Source organism: Chiroxiphia lanceolata, chromosome 2 (assembly GCF_009829145.1).
Source record: "Chiroxiphia lanceolata isolate bChiLan1 chromosome 2, bChiLan1.pri, whole genome shotgun sequence".
NCBI lineage: Eukaryota > Metazoa > Chordata > Aves > Passeriformes > Pipridae > Chiroxiphia > Chiroxiphia lanceolata.
In genome coordinates, this window is record NC_045638.1 from 101,223,743 (window position 1) to 101,239,753 (window position 16,011).

Below are 16,011 nucleotides of genomic sequence, written 5' to 3' on the forward strand. Positions count from 1 at the left end.
AAAGAAACAAAGCAGGCAACCAGGACATAACCCCCTATGTGTGTACTCTCTCATTTGAAGGCTTCACTTCCTTTCCCCTTTTGAATCAGCAGGTATAGAGATGCATGAAAGTAAACCATGAATGCTGTGATAGGAATGATCAACAAAATTGTGCTTGAACCTCCAAGGTTCAGCTCCTACCTAAGGCCAAGCACAGAAACCAGATTTATTTCTGTATTTTACCGAAGGTGTTTACCCATTTTTCCTCTACACATTTGCTTGTATTTTGAACATCAAGCTGAGCACATAAGCAGCAGGATGCATTGCATTGTTAAACTGCATCACAGTTACTTGGATCCAAGCACCAAGCTCTACAGTGGCCACCTAGGAAGTGCACGTTGCTGAATGAGCATAATGACTGATGGAATTTAAATTACACGGCTGCTGGACTACAGTATTACTGTGGTGTATGCAATTCCAAATTCATTTCCAACAAAACTGAACCCCAAACAGTGTTGAGATACTGAAATCTTACAGTGCAATGTGTTGAGCTGCAATGTAAGTAGTGTATTTAAATATTCAGATAAACATTATCTTTAGGAGCTTTCTTGGAAAATTCTGTGACTATAGCAGTTAAATAGCTGGCTTTAGCTGTGAGAGATAAAAATCTTAAAGCAATACTTAGCACTTGAAGGAATATTATGTACAGTAATGGTACTAATTTTTTATTGTCTGATCAATAATACCCAATTGTTTCTATTGGACAATGTAGTGATACCTGAGACAGCTGAAGTTTGGGGTGGCAAGTTTCTTATTTAATTAGTTAAGTTTATGTGGGAGTTCCTGATAATGATTTACTCATGCTAAGAATGCAGGGTGGACAGCAGCACAAGGAAGAAGATGAAAGACCGACAGTGAGGCAAAATCACATTTGCTTTCTGTGGCTTTGAACCACTCCTGTGATGATATCAGAGGCTGGTGGCTTGCTACTGTCCTTAAAACCAGTGAGATTTCGTACGGATTTCGGGAAACACTGGAACGGGTCAACGAGTAGACCTCAAAATTGTGAACTGTTACTGCAGCTGAAGTTGCCTTAGAGCTTTTATGTAGGGTTCTGGAAGAGGTCACTGGGAGGCTTTAGCTTCAGGTGCTTACACTAGTCCTCTGCGACAGACTATCAACCCCAGGGTATGTTTAGCACAATATCCTCATGCACAACTCTGGCAGCTTAAAAATAATGAGTTCAACCTAAGATGCCAAAGCATGAAGTGAAACCATTGAGATGCATATATTTCTTCCTATTGTTCTCTAAGGATGGGTGGACTGCTCGGTAAAATGATGTTGTAAACTGCAAGAGCATGATTTGCTAGAGCTCATCTGTTAAATCCATCCATTTCATTTTAGTTAAAACTCCCTGGCTTAATTCAGAAGGCTGTCTGAACTGAGAGCAGGTTGGATGCTAAGTCTGTAAGATGGCAAACCAGGGAAGAGCTTGAATAAGATCATTTCTTTAAGTATTCTAGGTTATATTTGTAGCTGCACTTTTGTTGTTTCTACAAACAAAGCTGCATATTTTGTTTGTTTGATATAAATTTGTTTGTTATAAAATATAAAAAGGACTGTTGACTTGTTAGCATAGTATTTAGAAGTCATTGTGGGCCTTTTAATGACCTCAGTTCCACATTTGGGTTACTAAAAGTTGCATTGCTATGAATTTACTATAGATACATGTTTCTTTACTGTTGTAAACCACCAGAATGTGTATGATTAGAGGTAAATGTTATAATTTTTTGAGAGCTGAAGGTCCAACTAACGTTTGTGTTTATTTGCATGTGCCAGTCAGTGGAATAAGGAGCGTGTCCAGCAGATCTGTTTGGGACCAAATGTTGTGCCTGATGTTAAAATTGTTCCTTTGTTAAAATTGTGCGAGGGAATTGAAAAGGGGGAAGGGCTTGGACCATTACTCATAGAATTTCTAGTGATGTCTGTAATTGTTAAGCAACAGTGTTCTGGAGAAACCAGCTTTTCCCTCCCAACTTTGAAATATTAAAATTGGTAAAAGTCAAATACCTGGCTTGCATCATACCTTTACTGTTTGATTAGACTACTGTCTCTAATAAAATTCAGCTTAAAACATGAGTCATAGTTTGTAGAAGAATGATGAACTTTAGTAACCACTGTAATAATCCTCATGCTTTTTTTGCCCTCAAGTATACATATGTAGGTTTGATTTCTTGTCCCTTGATATCCAGGAACATGAGCTTGGATGAACATTATATAGCTGCTGTGGTCCTGAAAAGATTTATGTGTTTGCTCACCTTTACTTATATGATTTTGATGATTTTGATGAATTTATTTAGATAGACATGCTCTTCGTTCAAGGAAATGAAGCAACAGCTGTTGTTTGTATTAAAAAATTTATTCAGCTAAGGAGGTGTAAGGCCAAAGCAACATCCCAAAATAGTGGAATACCTTCAGTTGTTAATATAACAATAACCTTTCAAAGCTTGTAACACAGTTTTGTGATTTCCAGTGTATTTTAGTGTTATACATTTTTTCCTGTGCCAAAAACTGAGAGCAGATGCTCTGGATTACTGAAGCTGGCAGAAAATGGTGAGTGGTTGACTAGTGCCAAGATAAAACATCTGTGGGACAAAAACTCACCACTGAAATCTGTGCTTTTGGGGAGTAATTTGCTTAAACAGCTCATATTTATGTCAGCAAAACCCTCAAGAATGTTTATCGTTAATTGCAACAACATAAATGTTGATAATCAAGGACTTCAGGAAGCATTTACAGAGATGACAGTGTTCTCTAACTAAATTATTAAACATCATATTACTTTCACATATGAATCCCAATGAGCTTCTGTACTAAAGTGCCTAGGAATTACTTGGCACTGATTACAGGAAAAATAATTCTTTGTGAGAAGGTGACAAGTGTGGCTTTGAAATCCAGACTTCTGAAAAATTAGTGACTTTCTTTCCTGATATTTGCTTAAAGGGAAAATGAGGCAAAAATAGTGTTGCTGAAAATATTTTACAGTAGAGTGAGTTTAAAGACAACAGGATACCACTACAGTAATAATGGGGGAGGAGGACGGGTCTGGGGACCTGAGTGGGGGACATCCTTTATTACATTCTTTATTACATGAGCCAGATTGTGCTCTGCTGCAGGGGTGTGCCATAGAGTCTCCTTGTAAAATCCATGGTATCCGTAAATAACAGGAGAGAGAGAATTAAATGTCTACTGGTTAATGCTTAATATTTTACCAGCCCATCTTTCCAAGAACAAGATTTAGGACATGCACGTGGTATGAGCTGCTTTTCCTGGAGGAAGGGGGGAGAGAGGGAGGGGTTAAATTAGTCTTTCATGTGTTATGTGGTGCTGAGGTATGGGAGAAGGGAAGAGAAATGACATCTGGCACTGATCTCAAACACCCACACAATGAAATGAATAGATCATCACTCCATCCTTAATTTTTGTTTACTAGGAATTCCAGTTCTTTGCTGGACTTGTGTCACCATACAGAATAAATCAATATGCAAGTCAGGTTATGGTACTTATGGTACATTTCTTTAATGCAGAAAGTGAAGAAGCAAAAATGCTTGTATTTTTAACTTATTTTAGTTAGAAGAGTTAGAAGAAAGAAAGTTAAACTCACCATCCTTAAGCAGCACCTCATCTTTTTATGACATGCTCAGCTGTCTTAGTAGATTCAGATCTAGAAGAGGATTTGTCTTTGCTGGCCTTATTCCTGCTACATAACTTAGAATTTTCAGTTATGGCAGCTCTGTGGGGATTAGCTTTTAATTGCTATTTGAAGTCTTGGTCGCTAGGTGAATGTTTTTGAAAATGGCAGGCTTTGCAGTGTATTTCTAAGGAAACCAAGAACAACCATATTTTAACCTCTGAACGTTTCACAACTAAAGACTGTAACTTAAGAGTTTCACGTGCCTGGTCTGGTTCATAACCTAGTGCTTTAAGGTATAATTGAGCAAGTTGTGATTACTGATCTACCTTGCACTACTTCTTGAGGTTTAGTTTGTTTCTGCCAATTTATGGCATTATGGGGGAGGATGTTAGGTGTTCTGAGACATCTGGAGCTTGAGATCCTTTTATTCAGAAACATGCATCAGTGCCCTTTTACCCCATTTATTCTCAGTGGGTTTTTTTCAGTTGTTTTTTCTTAGCCTCAGTGTGCTAACCTGCATTTTACCAGCTGAATTTGCATCCTCCTTTTTTTCAGACTCCTCTTTTGCTTTTTTTAAGGATAATTTTAAATTCTATTTGTATCCTCAGCATACTGGCAATTACTCCCAGCTTGATGTACCTGCAAAATTAGTAATCTTACTGTCTTTTTCATCAGCCGGTTGATTAAGGAAAGCATCAAATAGTCCTGTACTTAGGATAGGTCCCTGTGGAACCTTGTGGCATGTATTCCAAAGATGGTTTCAAAATCAGTTCTCATAATGAACTATACATATTGGATAATAAACCTTTTGAAATTACTTTTTATACTGCTTTGGGAGCTCTAATGTGTGGTTTTCTCATAAATTTTGTGTCATAATATTCTACCTTAACAATTAGTTCTTGAGTTTGCTTGAGTGAAGAAGTTTACTTTGACTTGTTTTGGGTTTTTTTTCCTTCTAAGAACACAACCAGCTGTAAGATTGATAGCAAGGCCCTTTTGGTCATAGGGCACTCTAAGTGAAGGGAACACTTGAAGAAGCACACTGCTATCTCTAAGAGTGACAATGAAATTAGAAAATTCCCTAATATCTGCAATTATACATGCTGCATCCCATATGGTAAGAAGATTAGTCTGATTTATGGTCATCTGGTCCCATAGGCTGCTCATGATAAAAGTGTTCATCTTTGATGGCTTGGAACTGCTCTGAACTTGGAATAGCTGTTTTACAGAGGGATCTTCCTCTTACCTTAGCAGGGGTCCTTATGCTAATAAAATTTCTTCAGTAAGTTCCAGTAGTTGTTATGGATAGGAAGGATGTTATATTTTCCATTTTTTTACTGCTGTGCTCAGAGAAACTCAAGGGAATGTGTTTTCAGGGGCCACAGAGAAGCAGATAGGGAAATAATCACCTTGCAGAACTCGTGCAAGGGGCCGAGTTATTGACTGCCAGAAGTCATACAGATACTGTAAAAGGTGGCATAGCATATTCTTTAAGATAGAGGACATTTGATGTAGTAAGTCCATCCAGTACTGTGCAATATAGAGTTGCCAGTAAGGGTCTGAAAGCAGTGCTGCAAATTTTATCTATTTAGCTGGGCATGGTGCCATATGACTGTCAATATCTGGACCCAAGCTGGTTGTTTCCAACCAGTTTGGATGCGTACACTGTGCTTTATTCATGCTACTGTTTCCAAGGTTTCCAGAGCAGTCCACAGTACTCTGGTTTGTCTGTAGTCAGCAGCATACACGTGCCCGTACCCCATATGTGCTGACACTGTCGCATCAGTTCAGCCCAAGGCAGACTTCAAAGTTTACCTTTATTTGCTGCTAACATCTCACTTCTTAACTGAAAGCTGATGTTTTGGTACAATCAGAGTTTTGGCACCCTAGATGGTTTCTAAGTACAAATCAGAAGAAATGCTGGAAAAGCAGAGATTTGTTTTATCTTCTAGGCATTTTTGAGTATGGTGTCAGGGTGCAGAACAAGCTCTGTGTGTGGATTCAGCCATATACCAGTCTCAGCCTCAAAACATACAGAAAATAACTTAAAAGGATGCTTTTCTGCACTTTATTAAATGGCCTGCAACCATGAAAACTGGTATCTGCTGCTATCTGCAAGTGGTGTTGTCACGAAGAAGAGAGTCCATTAACCTCACCCAAGCTGGAAGGTCTTTGCAAGAAGACTTGCATAGGTTTGGATGGATTGAGAGAAAGAAGTGTCATGTGCTTTAAGGAAATAGCAAACGTCCCGAGCATATGGCCAACAACCAGGTGTTGTGCTCACAGGCTGAAATATTTTGCACCTTTTGGATCACTGTCCTTAGTGGACCCTAAGTCCTGCTGAGCATGCATCAGGGCCTTTGGAGGCCTTCTCTTGATGTTGAAATTTCCTGTTGCCACTAGAATGAGGACTTAGCTTCCAAACTGGTTACAGGATATCGGACAAGCAACAATCTCTTATGGTTGCATGAATTTTTTTGTGTGTTTTTTAGTGATCTGTGTCGCTATCACATTTGTGTTTAATAAGTGCCTTAATAAATAAATATTTGATAACCAAGAAGAATCTCTGGCACCAACAGTGAAAAAGCAGCAGTACAGGCATAATGATACATTCCTGCTTTTGAAAAATGTCCTCCCCTGTGCAGTTTAAGACTGACATTTAGTGAAGGTAGTTTTCATAGCTGGAGACCACCATGGCTATAAGGGAAATTTAGTACCTCTAATTAGAGAAAATAACTGCCTTTCACTACAAACCTGTCCTTAGTAATTGAAGAATAATGTGTTAAACCATTATGATCATTAAATATGTGAAGAGGAGGGTACACATTTCAGTTTGGCTTCTAAAAAATGGCTCATTAATAATTTAAAACCCTTTGCTTCAGGCTTTTTAAACACCTAACTAAAAATTAGATTCCTAATTACATGTTAATAGTACAGTGGCAAAATGGGAGGGAAGAAGAGAATCATAATTACTCATTCTCCCTGGCCTTATTTCAGCAAGTCATTTAAACACATGGTTTGAAACCTGTAGTCAGAGAAGAAAAGGACTACAGGCACTAAGAAGCATAAAGAAAGCAATCACAGGAAACATGAAACTGCGGTGTGCAAATGTTGTTCTGTAGCGCTTGCTCTTAGAAATGTGTGAAGGGTTGAGGTTCTGTTTGAAGAGAGGTTCTGAATTTGGAATGAAACCAATATTGGAGTGAAGTGTCTTTTCCAAAGCAAAATAGAAACAAGCATACTATTCTGTATGAGTAGAGATTTATTATCAACAGAGTGAAAATAGTTCATTTTGAAAGGTGACAGGAGAAGGCTGTCTGGTGCACTGGCTTATTTCCGTCATAGATATCCATATGTGCTTTTTGGGAAAGGGAATGGCTTGTGTTCCTGAGATTTGGTCTTGGATAAATATGTGTACTGAATTGCCAAAGATGTGGTCATTGACAGATAGAAGTGGAAAGGGTTCTTGCTTTTTTAAGAAGGTTTCCTAATGCAGTGTTCTTTTCTATGAAAAAGTGGCAGCTTTTGCTGTTATATTTCTAGTGAATGATGTATGTGCTAAGTACTGGTGAAGTGGTTTACTGCACTGGTGAAGTAGTTTACTGCTTTGACTTGGTCCTGCTTGCAAAATACAGCATTTTATTAGCTTGTAAAGACCTAGAGAAACCTTTTAATTAACTTAGACAAATCAGCATCCCGAACCTTTTTTACGTCATTAATGCTCAGATTTCTGCTCAGTTTTCTTCATTGTGTCCAGGTGGCCCGAAGAAAAGTGAAGATCAAAGGTAGCAGCTGTATTTTGAGTCCTCCTCTGACTTGTTTTTCCATCAGATCATCTTAGTGATGCCCTTGCATGTGAAGGATAATACAGACGTGATGTGTCTGCATATCGCTAGTCTCTTGATGAATGTTAACTGACCAGCTCACCTTAGAGTTGCTGAAAAATATTGTAGGTTTTTGCAGGCTTCAGAATTTGCATTGATGAATCTGTGATGGAATCGGGACATTCAGACACACCTTTGTCTCAGACACTAACATGTCTCAGCTCCCTACTTGAGGAGAGATCTTTTCTTACTATTGTTCTATGAACTCTAGATGGATCGAATGTTTTTCATCTTGTTCCCCATAAATTCTTTGGCTAGTTTCAGGAAGACAAATCTTTAGCTTTTTTATGGTCTTTTCACCATAGAAGCAAAATGACAACATGTTCTATATTTTTCTACAGCAACAGAACATTTGTAGGCTTGTACTGGTTTTCATGTGAAAGGGAGAACCTCACAGCAGATTCTCCATTTATAATATTACATATTTTGGTCTCCGAAGGTTAGAATTTTTCCCTGGCTCATGAAATTTGTGTGTGATCTTGTTCCATCTTTGCAACATGTTCTTCTTTCAACAACATTCAAAGCAGAACACCATAATTTTCTGTTGTTCAAAGAGGTATTAACAGATTAAAGCTTTCAGCCATACAGGCAACATTTAATTTTACTGCCACAAAGATAAAGCTCCTCTTGCAACAGAAGACATGGCAAGCAAGAAACAGAAGAAGAGAAACAGAGAGGAAGACTTGCTGCTCTAGTCTTTAGGGTGGTATGGTGAAGTTATTAAGTGGTACTGGAGGGAGAAAAGCTCATTACCCCAGCAGTTTTCACTGCCTCATATACAGTGTGTTCTTGGAGGGACTATGCCCATAAGTTTGGTGTTTTATACAAGTAAAGACCATGGAAGCATGACCATGTCGCAGTCCGCAACAGTTTATGGACCTAGACTGCAGCATATTTCATCAATTTTAGGGCTGATCTTGCTTGTAAATTAAATTAATGCCTCTTTCACTAGAAATGTTGGGACTAAGGAAATAACAAAAAATGAAAGCCTTTTCCTTTGTCCATATGTGTTGGTTTTGGTGAGGATTTTTGTTTTGGTTTGGGTCCATTTTTCATTTCTTTGTTTTGTTTGGTTGTTTTTTTCCCCTTAGTCTTCCAAAAGATACTGTCATCATTTAAGTTTAATTTGACTTTGTGGACAGTGACGCATCTTTGCTGACTTTCATGGGTTTGGGCCTACATCATCTGTAATGTGTTCAGAGCGGGACTGAAGAGATGTATCAGGATGCTCAGTAACGTACAGAAATCATCTTTACCAGCTGTTCCCTGTGTGCTGCAGGCCTGTATGAGCTGTGTGATTTGCCACACGCTCCCCCTGGGGACAAAGCACGCTGATAACGCTGTGTGCCTTCCGGTCTCACCTGATGTTCTCTGCTGTAGAGCAGCAAGGCAGCGACTGAGAAGCAATTGCCAAGTAATTCAGAGCACTACAGAGTAATTGGACTGGATCCCAAGACTTACTTAGTGAATACACAGCACAGCTACTCTAAGGATTTCTCAACAGTCTATGTGATTTATCATAATATCCTCTTTTAAGGTTTTTTGTGTTTAAAGTAAATACAATGAAAAAAATGGCATTTCTGGGGGAAGCCAAGTCATCTTATATCCATATTGTATTCAGTCAAATAAGTGCAGATCCTGTATTTTAATATCTTGAATGAAGCAGGGAGTTTCTCTCTGGTCATGCCTAGGGAGAGGAACAATGGGGAGAGTTGATCGTTACCTAAGGCAAGTTATTGCTTTCCTTCAGCTTTCTTCCCTTCCTTGGTTGCCCAGACTGAGCTGAGACTTTCTTACACATTACATGCACTTTCATAACAAACAAGCTCAGCAGAGAAAGAAATAAGATATGCTGTAATTTGGGGAAATAAGTGAAATAACTGTTTAGGGAGAAGAAAAAATACTCTCCACATCTAGTTACCCTTCTTGCACATAAAAATGTTAACCTAATTTTATACATACATTTATCTATACCTTTTACTGGCCAATCTTTATAAACAAAGGCTCAAGTCTGCCAAAAAACTGAGGCTGAATACACACTGAATACGTTTGTGTCATGAAGACTGCAAAAGTAAATTTTAGTCACAAAGAATAAAATCTCTTTTCTTGGGAGTCAAAGGAGCTTTGACTTTCACTAAAATTACAGGAGACTTTGAATTTTTTTTACCTGTGGTTTCTAGAATAATAGTATTTTGTACTTTTACAGCTTTGAAAGCACTGTAAAAAGGTGAATAGGAATAAATAGAGAAGTCTTAGAGATGGAAGAAAGCAGGAGCACAGACGAAGAACTGCATGCCACATCTTAGGGATTCAATTGCAGAGCAGAGAACTGAGACCAAGTGTTTTGATTTCCCAGCTGGTACTTGCCCTGGAGTATATCCCACTGGTGAAACTATTAAACTCATCTGTTGCTTTGCCAAAAGAATAATCAGCTGCTTTCCTAGTGTTTGCCCTTCTATAAATGACCTAGGTGAGAAAGAATTCTTGCCATGAAGAATTTAAACATAGACTAAAGTCTGTGAAGAGACTCGGGTGATGGATGTAACTAGTTTTAGGACTTGGTGATTTGAGAAGTTTTTATAGGAATTGGAAGTGTAGTACACTTTTATTTGCAATAGGATTTACAAGCCACTTCAAGGACACTGTAGAGTCCTCTGGTATGGAGAACTGTGAGTTAAAACAGTACAAACAGCTATAGAAAGTCTTTAAAGTTTCTTTTCTTTTTAATCTTTACCTTAATACTGGAAGTAGAGATGCAGACAACCTATTTTCAAACAGTTCCAATTATTTATGTATCTCTAATTAACCTTTATTATCATAGGTATTTATGTATTCAGAATTCTATAAACCCACCAAAAAAGTTAAGTGATTAACAGCAACAAGTTTTACTGCAGGTCCTATAGTTTATGATGTCAAACACAGATTCTCCATCCTATATCGGTTGTGCAACGTGGCCTTGAGCCTTGTATATCTCTGAAGAGATTACTCCAGAAAAGAGAGGTTATCCAATGTCATATGGCAGGCTGTAGGCAAATCATGGCTGAAAAAGGAGCATGAGCAATGTGTGTGTGCTATATCATCCAACAGCCTGCACTAAGAGAAACTGGGTTGGAATGGAAGCCCTTCCAGTCTTATGAATGTTTGTAGCAACTTCTGCTGACCAGCACTCCCTCAGCCCAGCTAAGACTAACGTGTATCTCATTGATATGCTAAGGGGATATACATGAAGAAACAAAGGGGATATACATGAAGAAACAGACTTTATCTAATAGATGAAACATAAAGTGTTAGAGAGAAAGGAGGGAATTTGGGAGAACACCAAACTCTGTTCTCTCCTCAACCAGAGGGAGAAATGTGATGCACTGACTTCAATTCCTACAGGAGCAAAACTTGAGACATCTACAGTTTCCATTTATTTATCTCTCCTGCTTCTGAAATAACTTAAAAACAAACAAACAAACAAAATGAAGTCTGCCTTGGGCATAGAAGAGTAAGCTCTTTGCACTCTTCATGCATGTGTCCTTGTGGAAGTTACCAGTGCCTCTGCTGAAGGTGAACACAGACATTTTTAAGCACCATTAGGCATATGAAGCAGCAATATTGTCAGGTCTTCAGATTTTTGTGGTGGTTTGAATGAAGTCTCAGGTTTCAAAACTGTTGTTATAATCTGAGAATCTCTTTCATCTTTTGAGAAACTGATGTTCCAGTCCACAAAGGTTTCTGTCATTCTCTAGCATTCAAAAGCTAAAAGGAAAATAAGAATGCTAAAGTCATGACTTAGAAATCCAACAGCTTAACTTGAGTGTTTGGGCTTTGGCAATACTGAAAAAGCTTTACAGCAAGATGACTGAAGCAGATTACATCTGAATACAGGAAGTTCCTCCTTCAGTTTTCTGTAATAGGACTTCTTCTTGAGGGTTGTGTTAAAGAGCACCAATAGATTTTGTGTGCTACAAGGATGGGCTGTGCTTTGTTTGGAAGGGATCAGGTGAAATGAACAGTATACTTGAATGCAGATGGAAGTTGGATGGTGTGTCCTATTTGATTTCTTGCACAATGAACAGACAAGCTGATTTTAATCTTGATTGACTGAAGGATCTCTGAGAGATATCTCAGGGAGTGGAAAGAGCTGTTAGTCTTGCACAGTTTGCATATTTTGGCCATGTATTATTTTTTAGTTTTCCTGGAGAAAACATCTGCTCTCAGATCAGCCCAGGACTTTGACAGTTTTTAGAAAATAAGCCATTTCCAAAGGCTGACTTCTCTGAGAACAGGCAGTAGTTTGCTTGAGGGGAAGGGAAAGAATGCACTTGCTGTCTCCTTAATATCATGACTTACAACTGACTCCACTGTCCTTTACATGAGATGACAATCCTCTGAAAGCCCTCTGAGTTCAGTGGGATCAAGGTTACCTGCAAGAGGTTTCTTTAGGCTGCAGGCTGTCAAAATGAAAATCAGTGAGGTCTCCTGTTACAGCTGAACAGAGAGACCAGCCTCTCTTTTGCCTCAGGCAAAAGATAATAAGTCTGTGCTGGAAAGCAAATATAATCTGCTTTTCTGATATTTAGTGGTGATAATGTCCAGGGATAAGGGCTTCACTGTGCTAGACACTGTTAAGTTTATCTCTGCCCTGCAGAGCCCCTGTTCATTAAGACTGCAAGACACAGCAAATGTTAGTACAGAGCTATAAGTACAGGAAAGCTGAGTTTGTCTTTGCATAAATTAATAATCATAATGATCTTAATTGACACAAGGGAGGCACTGATCTAACCAGTGCCAACCAGCAATAATCTGTCAGCATCAAAGCAGCTGGGACTCTGGTTCAGCTATGGTAGGGTGCAGACATATCGTCTGCTCTGCCAATGTAGAACCTCAGGAAGAAGAATAGCAGTTGCTGCTGCCTCAAACTCCTTTTTCTCCTCCCTTCCTCCCCTCTTTCTTCTCTTTCTCTTTGCTCTCCCGCAGATGCAGTCTGCTGCCACTTTTGTACAATTGAACAGAAAGGCTTGAGGCAGAGAATTGGTCCTCTTACAAACGGAAAATTCCCATTGGTGTGTGGCTGAGGGAGGGGTCAAGGCCAGCTGGCTCACTTTTAGCCTTTCCTACCTATCTCTTCAGGCAGAACACCACTCCACACAGGCAGCTTCCCAGCTGCATCAGACCCTATAAGGACACTTACTCTGATGATCTAAATTATCCTTGTCCTTTAAGTTCACTAAATTGCAGAAAGAGCAGGCAAGCTAACCAGCTCCTTATGGCTTCTCAGCTTGCCCACATTTCAGAGTGACTTGGGTGTGGCTGAGAACTTTCCACTTCTCCAGACATTTCACTCTTTTCTTCCATTTCTCTGCTATGCTTTATTCAGCCTCAGTGCAATCCATGTATCTAGATTTTCAGGGAGAGAACTTTTCAAATGGGACACTTGTATCTTTTTTCTTACTTTGAGAGGGGCCTGATAAAGCAATAAGTCAGACAATGTTACAGCCTGAAGTCCAGTTGCTGGAGGAACTTTCAAGCTGTGTCAACTTTCTGTGGACTGGCTCTCCTGAGAAACTCGGAGGAAACACTTGTTTGCCCAGCATTTAAAGCGACAGATTCTAATTCCAGTACCAAGGCATTGCCTTAGCAATACAGAGGAAAAAATTCTTTCCCTTACTGAGGGTAGTATGGAGAGAGGGAATAAGAGACAGGTAGATGCTGGGACATGTAGCCAGGCAGAAAAAGAAAGGGTAATGGCTTGTGAGCAAGGGATTTTGAAACATACAAAAAATAAAAAAAAAAGAAAGTATTGATCAAAATCAGAATCACTTAAAAATGTTCATTGCAGAACTGCTTGTCAGGCAGTGTTGCATTCAGACAAAAGCTGAAGTCACTTTGGAGTGTTGTTGCTTCACTAGCCCATTCGTGAGAGGAAGGTCAGGGCTGGGTATTGTTCTGATGGGTTTGACACCTGTTTGTTCTAATCCACTTCCAAAGAGTTTAGGTGGCAAAACCCCATCTTCTTCCCTTCAACAAGGGAAGCCTTTTTTTTTTTAATTTGTTAACAGTAAGCTAAATTTATCAACCTGAAAATAAGGAGAACTTGCTGAATATTTTAAGCTCTCCTGAAAGTCTGCAAATTCTGGTAACCTGTTCCTCCCTCTTATTGGTTTCATGGCCTCCATTCCCTCACCTCCTTCAAACACCTGTAAAAACTCTTGATGGGGAAGGTAAGAATTGATTTGAGCCCATTGATGTAGAAAGTCAAATTTATCCATCTTGATTTTTCTCCTGCTTTGGCCAACTGGTGGAAAATTGCTCTTTGCTCCTATCAAAGACTCAGAACTACACTTTTTTGAAAAAAATAAAAATAATATGAGTTCATGCTTATTGGAGGGACCATAGAGCTATTTGGTTGTTGTAACTTTTATTTGTAGGAGTCACTCCCCTCAGAAGCACATGAATTGAATCGACTCATAAACTCAATTGATAATGTAAGTTTTGTGTGTGTGTCCTGTGGATAGGAATTTTCCATGTCCTCTTATAGGAATCTTTTATGGTCTTCCTGCACGTGACTTATGCAAGGCCTATTATTAGTTAGTCTTCTTACCACTGTGCTTCAAACATGGGCAGAGGCAAGAGAGGTTTTTCAAATCTGAGCTGAAACATTGCCAATTTTCTCTGTAGTTTTCACAGGGAATTTAAATCTCAGGTCTTAACCAATTGTAATATTTTTTTCATCATGAGGTCAATCCAGTGACTTACCTCATCTATGCATACATCTTGCTGACTGTATAGACTTCTTTTGGCATCTCATTTCAAGGTGGCATTTCTCATCATTTCCTCTACTGTGTTATAATGTTTCTTTGAGGGGTTAAATACCTACGGCTTTACCATAATGGGGGCTGAATTTCACTGGTGCTTTGACAATGCAATCACAGGACATAGGATAAAATGAGAATATTTGATCCATTTGGGACAGTGGGTTTAGTGTGAGATGTTTGCCTGCGAAGAGAGCCCCGTGGAAACACTAGAGAGGTTGAGGAGCCAGGGTATAGAGAACACAGGACAGAATTAAATTAGATGCTGTGATGAAGGGTAGAAATACAAAATACAAGCAGATCAGAGACTCCTCTGGGGACCAGCCTGAAAGAAGAAAACAGAAGGGACAACTGCTTTCTAAACTGAATGATACTGCAAAAGGTGTCTGATTGTATTATAGGGTACAGACACAAAGAAATTTCTTCCAGGGCAAAGAGGTTATTTTTGCCACTTTATACTGTATTGAAGAGACCATATCAGAGCATTTTCAGAGTATAGATGAGCTACATTTTTAAGGTAAGAGTGCTTGGTTTGCCATATGTGTGAAGATATATACCTGGCATGGAGATAATGAAAACACTCTTTCTTGGGTGTATGAGTTAGACACTTTCAAAAAGTAGAATATGCACTTTGAATCTCATCCCTTTAAACTTAGCTACTTCTATAAAAGCTTAGCAACAGAGACAAGCAGCACATTTGAAAAAGTTTCTATAATAATTTTTAAGAGAGGTTTGGTAAATAAACAAGAATTGGGGCTGACATCTATCTTTATTCTGAGGAAGCTGAACTTTATTTATTTTCACTTTGTGTAAGCTACCACACCACCCAAAAACCATTAGAAGATGCAAACATATTCCTTTGGGGCTCTGTGAGCTATCTTGAAAGAAAAGAAGCTAAGCATATGAATTTATGGTCCTTTGTTTTCTGGGTTTTCTGTGAAATCAAAATACTGCTGTATGTTTATATGTGCATACTAAAGATGAGTAGGTGTATAATGCAGATTTGTGGATTCTTTTTTTCTGCCCAGGCGCAAACATGAGAGGAGGAACAATGCTGTGGGTGGGCTTTGCATGCAAATCTCAGTTCCTTAACTCAGTCCACACATCTGTATTACAGCTGTCCTCTACTTTTTAGGAAGCTCTCACTTAGTTTGAGAAGCCAGATATGGAAATGAACTGAACACCTACATCTGAGAGCTTGAAAGTCCAAAATTTCTTTTCCTTTTTTTTTACTCCACAAGAAGCTTGTGGTCTTAAAGGGTTGCTGGATATGCGTTCATAAAAGGCAGAACTTGTTTTGTAAAGTTCAGGATCAAAACTATCATTCTGACTTAAATTAGCTAAAGTTATGGGAGTCTGATTTTGAATGTCATATAAACACAGACACTGACTATCATTTTAAATCCAGGTTCATAATCTCCATTCTAATGGGATAATTGAGTAGGAGCAAGTTTATTGGAAAGTCATCTTTAGTGACTGGTTGATTAAGTTCATCATCCCTTTCTTTAGTGTAAAGATGCAAACCCCTCCACAGTGCTTTGGAAGGTGGGAGCTCTGTCTGGTGGAGAGCAGAGTCTTGGAAAGCCTCACTACACTGTTGGAAATGAAGGCAGATGGGGTGTACACACAGCCTATGAGCATGACCAGAAGTGTT